Consider the following 11,861-nt stretch of genomic DNA (forward strand, 5'->3'; position numbering starts at 1 on the left):
TTTTAATTTGATTGTAAATATTGTTTAATTTCTTCATTAATTTCATGTATGAGTCATTGGTTTTTCAAGAGGATGTCATTTAATTTCCATGTGTTTATGGAGTTTTTGCAATTTCTTTTGGCAATAATTTCCAAGTTCATTGCACTGTGGTCTGGTAGTATGCATAGGATAATTTCAATTCCTTTGCATTTACTTAAGCATGTTCTGTGTGCTAGTATATGGTCTATTTTAGAAGACATCTCATGTGCACCTGAGAAGAATGTGTATTCTGATGTTTTTGAGTGGAACACTCTGTAAAGGTCTACTAAGCCTATTTGTTCACACGTTTGGCTTAGTTCTGTTATTTCTTGCTGATTTTCTGTTTAGTTGATCTATCTATCTCTTTGTGACACTGGGGTGTTTAAGGTCCCCTGTTATGATTGTGTTACTGCTTATTTGATTTTTCATATTTGTTAAAATTTGTCTTATATAGTTGGGTGCTCACATAATTGGTTCATAGATATTTTTTGTTATCTCTTCATCTTGTAGTTTTCCCCTATCAAATATGTAGTGACCTTCTTTATCTCTTTTGATCATTCTTGGTTTGAAGTTCACCTTGTCAGCAAACAGAATAGCTACCACTGCTTTTTTCTGGGTTTCTGTCACATGGAGTATTGTTTTCCATCCTTTGACTTTCAGGCTATGATTTCCTTTTGAGTTAAATGTGTTTCTTATATACAGCATATTGTTGGATTTTGTTTCTTGATTCACTCTGCCAGTCTGCTTCTTTTGATTGGTGAATTGATACCATTTGCATTGATGGTTATAACTGATATGTTGTATTGGTTTATCTTTGTCATGTTACTTTTCCACAGTTGGTTCCCTACTTTTTCCTCCCTGTTTAATTGCTTGCTTTGCTTGGTGGTTCCTTTCTATTGCTGTTTTTGAAATTGTTGTCATTTTGTCTCCTTCTACAATATCTTTTAGTACTCTTTATAGGGTTGGTTTGTTACTCATGAATTTCTTCAGTTTTTCTTTGTCATGGAAATATTTTATTTCTCCATAATTTTGAAGGATAGTTTTTCAGGGTACATCTATTTGAGTTGGAAGTTGTTTTCTTTCAGGACCTGAAATGCTTCACACCTCAGGAGGCTGAGGGGGATCATTGAGAGTTCAAGACCAACCTGGGCTACAAAGTGAGCTCAAGGCCAGTCTGAATTGCATAGTGAGACCCTGTCTCAAGAAAAGAGAAATACTTCACACCAAGCTCTTGATGATTTGTGTTGAGAAATCTGTTGAGATTCTGATGGGCTTCCCTTTATAGGTGTCTATTTCTTTTCTCTGACAGCTTTTAATATTATGTTCTCTTGTTGAATTTTAGGATCTGGATTATTATGTGTCTGAGTGTATATTTATTTTGGTTATGGCTACTTGGAGTTTTATTTGCCTCACTTACTGTATGTCAGATTCTTGTTCCATGCTTGGGAAATTTTCTGCTGTTACTTTGGCAAATAGTCCTTCTATGTCATTTGTGTTGACTCCTGCTGTTTTGTTGACACCTACTAATCTTATGTTACAGTTTGTGTCTGAATGTCCTCCCAAAGCCTCATGCAGTCATGGGGAAGGCTTCTAGAGTTTATGATTGATTCACGGTCCAATGTTGGAATTATGGATGTGATTGCTACACCTCCCCTGGGCTGGATAGTTTGAATAAAATGTAAGGGAAGGAAAGAAGATGCTTGTCACCCCTCCTCCTTTGTACTCTTGCTGCCTTTGCTGTCTTCTGCTGCCATGAACTGTTGCCCTCTACCATGTGCCACTCTGCCTTGGAGCCAGCCAAGTATAGACTGAAACCTCCACAAACTGTGAGCTAAATAAACCTTTCCTTCCTTAATTTTGAGCATCAGGTATTTTGTCTCAGCAACAAGAGAAAAGTAACCAAGAAAGAATTTTGTTCCAGGAGTGGGGTCATTGCTCTGACTATACCTGACCATCTGGTTCAAGAGCCTTTGGAAATGGCTTGTGGGAAGAGTTTGGAAAGGCTCAGAGGTATTGCATGAAAGAGTAGAGCTGGAATGCCTTTGGCTATTCTGTATGTGACATTCTTGTCAGAACTCAGAAGACCAGAAGGGTGATAGAAATCCTACTAGTAAAGACCAGGCTCAGGAGATTTCTGCTGGGAAGAAGGACTGCATTGGGTGCTGGACTCCATATGATGCATGTTATGGCTTGGCGGAAGGTTTGTCTGCATTTTGCTTCTGTCCAGAGACTTTGCCTAAGACTGAGATTAAGGGTGGTGGATGAATTTCTTCTGGCAGAACAAATGTCAAAGAAGTCAAATGTTGGGGCAGTGGCACGGCTATTGTTGGGGGCTTTTAACCAGACTTATGTTGAGAATCAAGAGCAAAGAGCCCAGAGGATGACTTAAAACTTTGTGAGTTTGGCCAAAAACGAAGCTCCAGTAAAGCTGTGGACTGCAAAGATAGAGCAGAGGAAATCTCCATTGCTGAAAAAGAACAGGGGAATAGAAAAGATGACCTGAGGAAATCACAAGACACAGCAAGTCTCCATCCTTTGCAATCTCAAAACTGCAAAGATGAAAGACTTTGCTTTGGAAAGAAAGCCGCAGAGCACCATGTTCCAGAACAGCAGTAGAGGCTGCATCAGGTTCTAGAATGGCAGTGGCATAGAGAATTTGTTCCTCAGAATCAGGTTCAGAGTGCCCAGTGATCCAGGCACTCGACCCCTATGGCCAAGAGAGAGGAAAGCTTTTCTTCTGCTCCAGGTGACAGTAGTCTTTAGCATCATTCACATGGCACTGGTTTTAGGTACATGTAGAATGTGAGAGTTTTGAGGTTTAGAAGACTTCTACCTAGATTTCAGAAGGCCTGGGCAGCCAGGCAGTGTGCCCCTGAGAGGGCAGTGTGTGATGCTGTGAGTGTGAAGCAAAAAGTGCAGTGGAGAGTGCAGAAGTTTGGAAATGCCAGGAACGTGCATCATCTAAGGAAAGCTGCAAGGAGGGAGCACAGTGGGCCTAACAGAGAAACCATGGAAGCTGTAACCAACAGAAGTGCCATAGGGATAGAGTCATACAAGCCCTTTGGAGCTCACAATTGACCACAGATTGCTTCAGATGTTCCACATGGAAGTACAGAACTTAATGTTTGCCCTGCTTGTTGTTGAACTTGCTTTGGTCCCAATGCTTTGTATCCCATTTGTACTTTTTGGAATGGTAATGTTTATTTTGTGCCATCGAATGTTGGAAGTGTTTATCTTTTCATTTGTACAGGAGCTCACAACTAAGAGTTTGCCTTACATCTTGGAGGAGACTTGAGACTTGGACTTTTCAGCAATGCTGAAACTGTTAGGACATTGGCAACTCTTAGAGATGCACTAGAATGTCTTTTGCATAAAGGGATGTGCATGAGTCTTTGGAGTGCCAGGGGTGGAATATTATAGTTTGTGTCTGAATGTCCTCCCAAAGCCTCATGCAGTCATGAGGCAGGCTTCTAGACTTTATGATTGATTCACGGTCCAATGTTGAAATTATGGATGTGAGTGCTACACCTGCCCTGGGGTGGATAGTTTGTATACAGTGTAAGGGAGGGAAAGAGGCTGCTTGCCATTCTTCCTCCTTTGTGCTTTTGTTGCTTTTGCTACCTTTCACTGCCATGAACTGTTGCCCTCTGCCATTTGCTGCTCTTCGTTGGAGCTAACCAAGTATGGACTGAAACTTTCACAACCTGTGAGCTAAATAAAGTTTTCCTTCCTTAATTTTGATCGTCAGGTATTTTGTCTCAGCAATGAGAGAAAAGTAACCAAGACATCTTATATTGTTTTTCTTTGCATCATCTTGCAGCTGTTGAATTGTTATTTCCTGGTTCCTTGTTATTTTTAAGAGATCTTTTCTTTTGTGATCACTAGCTGTATTACTGTCTTTAAGATCTGAAAGTATATCTTCAGTTTTGTTCAAGCAGTTTTGCCAGCTTTTGATGGAATTTTAACTTCTTGGATATCTCTTTGAATCTGTTTCATCCATTCTAATTCTTTCCTATATTGTTCATTCAAGGTTTCCAACATTTTTCTATGCTCCTCTATTTTTTAATCTATGTCTTCTTTAGATGTGCTGGGCAATTCTTTCATTATTATTGTCATTTCTTTCTTTACCTCAGAGATTGTTTCTGGTCATATTCTATGGCCTGATGGAGTTGTATGTTTATTTCAGTTGCTATCACTTTAGAAATTTCAGGTGTGTGACTTCCAAGCTCTTCTGTATCAGTGTCTCCTGGACTTGTTCTGCATGTGGTGGAGGTCTGAGATTGCATTTTGTTCCTTTGTTTTGTCATTGTCGAAGATCTGATGCTTTTCTGGAGCTTAGCCTCACTCCTGCAATGGTGTGGGCATGGTGGGGCAAGGACCCAGAGCTTCTTGTTGCTGAGTGTGGCTCTGAGATGGTGCAATGGGCATGGTGTGGTTGCCCATGGCCCTGAAACCCTGGGGCTCAGAGTGGCTCCTAAGCAGGTGGGGGAGTGGTAGAGGTGGCTTACCGAGATTCCTGAAGCTGTCAGAGGCTCATTTTGGCTCCTGTGATGGTGAGGGGTGCAGGGCATGTTCATTGAGGCTCCAGAAATTGTTGGGGCTCAGCTCGGCTCCCATACCAGTGGAGCAGTGGTGAGGGCACAGTCACTGAGTCTCCTGAAGCTGTTCAGGGCTCAGCTTGGCTCCCACACTTATGTGGGAGGAGAAATTGTGCAGTTCCCATGGTTCCTGAAGCTGTCTAGTGCACAGCTTGTGCAGATAAGGACTTTTAAGAAATCACTTCAAGGGATTCTACATAAACACAAGGGACCATGTGACTAGCAGGTGAAGGCCTTGGACATTTGTGATATTGGATTAAAGCTGTCACATGGGCTCAGATTTAGGGGTACCATCATCCAGTGCCTTGCTGCTCGTGCAGAGGATTCCACACAGAACTTGTTGGGCAGGTTTGATGGTGGTCACCAGTCAAGTGGGTGCATTTGCTTTGTTTCCATTTGGGAGATTTTCTGTGAGTAAACTACACCACTGTAAAGTGATATGTAGAAAGACTGAGATGAATCCTTTTTGTATATCTAGAGAACCTTCAAGTAAGCAGCAATAACTTATTGCTGCTGTAGGGCCCTACTATACATGAGATAGATATCAAACATATTCACTATCATTTTTATATATCCCTTTGTTCACATTTCCTCATTTGCTTCCTTTCATATTCTTATAACCATAATTTATACTGTACATTTTTCATTTACTAGTATTCTACTAAGAGTTGTCTCACATGATCACAGAGGTTTTTGTTGTCTTTCATTTTCTTTTTTAACACCTTAATGTTCTTGCTAGCTTTTCATATATGTGGATCTGCACCACACTGGTGAGTTTTGATACTTGGTACTAATCAGTAGCTAGGGGTTTCTAGAAAGCTGTATTCATATTTTAGGTATACTTTATTGAAATCACTCGTTGCTTGTGTGTTTCAGTGGTCTGAAAGTCACTCCCAGCAAGTGCTCGGCTTTTTCTCTATGCTTCTCTCTTGTGCAGCATACTGAACATGCCAGGAGATGGTGCTGTGGGTCAACTTTTCTTCTACTGCAGCAGTGTAGGTGGTTTTCTGAGACTTTGGGTGACTTATCATGAGATAAAGCTGTCATCCTTTTCCTGTTGGGACTAATAAGCCACCTAAATCTGCCAACTAAATGAAATCTTTAAAATTAGAAAAAATTAACTTAAAATTTTTTTAAGGAAACATTAACTTTTATCTTGGAGGAAATATGAGGAAGGCTGGAGACTATTCTGGAGGTTTCTGCTGCCAAAGAGCCATACAGAGAAGTGATTGTTATAGAAACAAGGCCGGAGCACTGTCCTTGATTTAATCATGTAAATGTTAGACAAAGTGGTGATCTATAGAATTACTACAAGGAAAACATCTGGTGCCAAGGTTATAGGTCTGTGTCTAAGCCCTTTGCAATGACTGGTTTGGTTGGGTCCCTTTCCTTGGCATTCTGAAATGGTGCTAACAGAATGTATATCCCTCTTGTGTATTTATATAACTTCTTCTGGTATTCATACTTCAAATGCAGATTGCTGTAATGGATTTTCTTTTCTCATTTGCATGTAAATGACATGACCATGACCCTGTAAATTTCCCAGACTGTTTTGGAAATAGGGTGTTGTTATCCTAGAGGTGGGTGCCCCTGCATTATCCTATGAGGGCCTAAGCCAATTAACTCAGTTGGTTTGAGTACGGCTGTAAGAGAGTCAAGGTCGCAGTAACCATCTGTGGTAAGATCAGTGAAGTTAGGAGAGAGAGAGAGAGAGACAGACAGACAGACAGACAGAGAGTCAGAGAGACACACTGGGTATTCCAGACACCAAGAAGAATGTGCTCTATCACAGGCCAAGTATGGTACTGCAAAAATAGAAAGTTCTTGGCAAAAAGAATATGCAATGTGTGTGGTTCAGTGTCCCTCAGTGCTAAATGGTGAAGACATCCCATGATGCCATCCTCAACATCAGAGCCACCTGTGCCTGTAGAGGCAATCATCTTCCTAGGAATAAAGGTCTGTGGCTCCACGGTCCCTGACTGCTTATTCATGAGATTTTATTCTTTTTCTTTCTCCACCACAGCAGTTGTCATAAAGAAATGAATGGATCGGTTTGCTTTGGTGGAACTGGGAACCTATGTAATATTCCATGGATGAGTCTGCCACTGGGGACTCCATCAATAGCAAAATTTTAGGGGGACGACGCAGGACAGTTCTGCTTACTTCTGTTGGATCTCCCCATAAGTCACTGTGGTCCAGATGTGTACTTGAGATTTATGGTTGTTTACTTGAGAAGAAAAAATTTCATATGAAACAGGAACAGAATTTTTCATATAAAGAGTAAATATTTGTGTTTGGGATGGAGAAGCAAATGCCTTCCTGAGCCCAATTTTTACTGCTGGCTGGCTTCAGTGTCTGGTACATAATAATAACTCACATTCATTGACTAACGGCAGGCTCTATGCTAAGCACAGTACAAGCATAACTTTAAAAATTCCTCATGAAATCTACTATTATTATCTGCATTTTAAGGAGGAGAAGACAGAATTACAAAGATGAATTAACTTCACTGAGGTTCCCTGGCTAGTCGATGATAAATCTGAGATTTGAACATACGCCGTGTAGTTCCACAGACATGGTCTTAAAGTCTTTGCTGGTCTGTTTGGCCTGTAGCTTACAGACAGCCTCATCTCACTCTGATTTTAGAAGTAAGCTCCAGTTTCTGTGCTCAAAGACACCTCTAAGTTTCTCCAATAGGTTACAAGTATGTAGGGGCTAAAAATGATAAGGTCCGTATTGCTATTTTGCAGTAGGTCCTATATGTATTTAGCATCTCTTTTGTGCTAGGTGCTGGGGATACACCAGTAAAAACATCAGATGACTGGACCACTCTCTTCTAGACTTTTTATTGCATGTGTGCTTCTGGGGAAACATGGCTTTTAATGAGAGGCACTAGATCTACGGCTATTTGGTGTTTCATAGGTGACTTCTCAAAGACAGAGGGACCAGAGGGCTGAGGACAGAGCCTGTGGTCCCCCAGTTGTTGCAGGAAGATGTCATTATTAATTAACAGATTGTAAGTTGTAAATAAACTGTCCTGAGAGTTTTAAAAAACCATTTCCCCCTCCCATTTCTTATTTGAAACAATTCTTTGAATTTATCTCCACCAGAGAATTCTTTGACATTCAAGTGAATAAAGTAAATAATTAAGCAGGCTGTCAATGGGGCAAATGTGTCCACTGACCCAAGATAAAAGGTGACAGGCTCTAATTCTATTTTAAAAATTCCCCTGCCCACTGAGCTGACACTGGCTCCTTTTGTTTGTTTATCAAGATTCTTCAAGCTTAGTCCTAGCCCCATCAATTGGAATTAAGTGCTAAAGTTGTCTCTCTCCCTTCTCTCTCTCTTTCTCTCTCTCTCTCTCTCTCTCTCTTTCTCTCTCTCTCATTCCTATGTTTAATCTAAACTTAGATTTGGCATTTGTGTAGATTAGGAAATTCTGATGAATGAGATACCTAAAGGACATAAAATATACTCTCTTGATTAAATAGCAAAAGTACTGTTCAGAGGCTATATGAATGTCTTATGGAATAATAATAAATACGAATTACCATTGACTCATATCTTTAAAGCCTTATTTTAATTTATTGTATTGCTTTTATTTTGTTATATTTATTGTATGATAATAGTCAATTTTCTTCAAATGTCAAATTTGTAGAAAACTGAGAAACAGTCATAATGTATACTTTCATTACAGGTAGACAACAAAATCAATGAATAAAAGTGAATTTATGAGAGAGAGAGGAAAGAAGAGGGAGGAGAAAGGACAGAGGACAGAGGAGAAGGAGCAAAAATTTGTTTTAATGACCGACGCTCTTCATAGCCTTTTTCAGAAGTGTGTTCTAGGTTGGACATGTACTGAAATCATTGGAAGACTGTGATGGCTCCTGATCTGAAGACATTTTTACATTCCTGTAGGACAGGAAGGAGATATTTTCTACTTCCCGTACCCTCTTTTGCTCTGCATACTTTCCATTCACTTTCTTGTGTAATTGTACAGGTGCACCATCTTCTCCTCCAGGCAGTGAAATGCTTGCTCTGCTGGCTCTTCCTCCTTCACATTCTCTGTCTCTCTCTTTGTGCTCTCACTTTTCCTTCCCAGGGCACAAAGGGTCTCAGAGTACTGTTTGTCTCTCTTCTGATTCATTAGTTTTGTACCTTAAAGTACAACTCCCAGGATGACATTAATTGCTGTGTATTCTAGTTCTTGTTGGGATGAGGAAAAGTGTTCCATTATATCTCTGCATCCTTTGTCCAGGAGCATCTGAGAAGGTGGGCTCTGGATATTGAAGTTCTTAAGTCACAGAGGATGTCCCAGTCCTGTTTGGGATGCCCTGCAAATATTTCTAACCAGAAACAATCTTAGTACCAAAGTGTGTGTGAATGGGTAACTCTTGAAAAATAAAATCAGGTAGGATTCTAAATCATCCCTATCATCAGTAACTCTTACTCCTTGGCTTCTGGAGTGGAAGAGAGAGCCATGAAGTTACATCATTTAATCAGAAATGGATGTAACCCACAAGCGATCTGGGTACCTTCAAGACAATGTCTTTATAAGTGTATTAATTTATTATTTTTCATGGTGGGGACGGAGAGCCTCATCATTTGGGAAAGGAAACCTTTTAGACTTTATTTAACAATGAATCAAGTAACTGTGAGGTCCACAATTCTTCTCCTCAGGAGTACTGAAGTAACTTCAAATGACATAGAATTAAAAGGAAATTTATTGACCAAATCAAGCATAACTCGATACACTGAATTTTCTCTTCAGAGACCCACCAGGACAGCTTGGCTCAGAGCATGCACAGGCAGTACTTAATGCTTCTGCCTGCCCTCCCTGTTCTCCCTGCTTTCTCTCTCCAGCTCACTCTTTTCTTCCCTGCCTGCTTCACTTACCACGCATGGACTCCCTCTCTCCTTCTTTCAACAGAAAGTCTGTCTTCCCTAGCGTGGCTTCATGCCAGAAATAATGGAAATGGTGGAAAATTTTCTTGTGGCTAGAGGTGAAGCCAGCAGTAAAAGGAGCCTGTCCCTCACTCTTCTCCCCCCAGACTCTCCCCTCCCTTGTTATGCATTCAGGCTAGAGGTGGGGGGTACAGGAGTTCTGGCTAGAAGATCCAAGAGGTTCTTGTTGGCTTTGGTGCCTAACATGTGCTCTGAAACAGCAGCCCTGAGAGGGCTGGGAGAATGGAAGGACCAGGCAAGCACAGATCTTCCTCAGAGAGCAGCTGGTTACCAAAGAAGGGTTCCTGAGATTTATGTGTTTTACCCACTGGACCCTCAGCAAATACAAAGGCCCAAGGGAGTAAATACCTCCACACCTCATCTGGCCCTGGTAAATCTGTGCCCCTGTGGGTTTGGGTTAGTCCAGCAGAGAATTTCCAGGACTCTTGAAATACTTGTGGGTAACCTGGAATTTCCTTAGAGACCTGGCTACTGAGATCACTAACCAGCTTCAGGGATCCTGGCCTCCTGTGAGTGACAAAGACATCTGTGTAAAAATGGGTCACAAGAAACCCTTGGAAGCTCTTGAGCCATAAATTCCTTATAAGACACAAATAAATTGGCTATAAAAGTTCTAGGGTATGGTAGAGAAAGTTTAAACTCAATCAAGACAGTGATACAAATATAGCTATCATTTGTCTCTAGTTAACTCTAAAAACCAGGTTTTTAATAAAAATTAGATCAGCTACCATTTTCTTAGTTCTTTTTGAGGCTGCAAAAACCCAGGGTTTAAGGAGCTCAGTGAAATTCTCAAGTTTTCATCACAAAACAGTGGTTGAACAGTTACTGCTCTGAACAGATCCTTCATTGATCTTCCCAGCATGTGCTAGAATCACATTCCATCAAAGGAAATCTCGGGGGGGCTGGGGATTTAGCCCAGCGGCACAGCACCTGCCTGGCAAGCACAAGGTCATGAGTTTGATTCCTGGTGCTGGAAGAAAAACCAAAAAAAAAAGAGGAAATCTCAGATATGGGTACCTGTGCTCTTCTTTTAGAACACATCAGAGAGATCATTCTTGTCTTAGCTATAAGCTAGGACAAGTAATTCAATTTGCAAGTATTTCAAGCACATACTTGCATATATGGAAATACTTTCAGGGGTGACTATCTGTCCTTAACTTTCAGTGATGTTGGCTTGTATTTCTCTTGTAGCTCAGTCACATGATTCTATCCTCTATGGTTCACTTAAGAAATGTTTTCTAAAGATGTGCCTGATACTTTATTAAGTATTGAGGAGATATGTGAGCAAGATAGTCCCAAATCTCTGCCCTTCACAAATGCAATATCCTCATGAAGTAGGACAAGGAGCCCCTTAGATACTGTACTTGTGTACACAGATCCTGAAGCCAGAACAGTATCGCTATTCCTGCTCACCTCTTCTAGCCATCCAACTTCAGCAGCTTTGGAATGCAAGATCATCACCGAGAGGCATATTATTTCCTTTTTGTTTCAGTGCATTTCTAGTAGGGAGGAAACACCCAAAGACTGAGGTGAATTTGGTGTAGATATGATGGGTCAGCCTTAGGAACCAAATTATCTGAGTTTGAATCATCTTTAAACCTAAATGGGTGACCCTGGAATGTATTATTACGTTTTTCTGTGGTAATGGTTATTTTATCTTTAAAATGAGGATAATTCTATTATCTACCTTATAAGATTTTTGTGAGCTTTAAGTGAGGTAATAATCAAAAATATATAAATGTCTAGTTCTTAGTTAACATTCAATAAAATTATCTGCTATTAATCTGGACAAAGCACCAGTGCTGGAAAGGACTTAAAAGACCCATTCTTCAGTTCAGGTAATGCGTACTTTATGAATGAAGCCATGGTTTAAAAAAAGGTTAAATGTAGAGAGAGAGGAGGACAGCAGTTAATGGCAGCTTCATTCTCTTAAGATTCTGCCAGTGAACTGTCTACATCAGGGCGCCTGCAGGCTGCTCAAGAGATCAGAATGCATGTCAGCTTGAGAAGAGGCATTGCACGATTTAACACAGTTAGTCTTGAGAAGCCTTTGGGTTCAGAAAGATGAGTGATAGTTCTTCTAGCCATCCCAGATAAAAGCAGGGTCCTTGTATCTTCCTTCGAATATTTAATTTTCTTTCTTAGTGTTGGTCCAGAGTTGGCAATTGCAGAAATTATTCTGGATGTGGGGTGAAGCCAGGACATAAATGAGCTGCTGTATAGTTCTTTTTGATATTTGTCCATTTTTGTGATACATAAGAGTTCCATCTGTTTTGAGGA

This window comes from Chinchilla lanigera, unplaced genomic scaffold, assembly GCF_000276665.1.
Source record: "Chinchilla lanigera isolate Chin_1 unplaced genomic scaffold, ChiLan1.0 scaffold00015, whole genome shotgun sequence".
Classification (NCBI taxonomy): domain Eukaryota; kingdom Metazoa; phylum Chordata; class Mammalia; order Rodentia; family Chinchillidae; genus Chinchilla; species Chinchilla lanigera.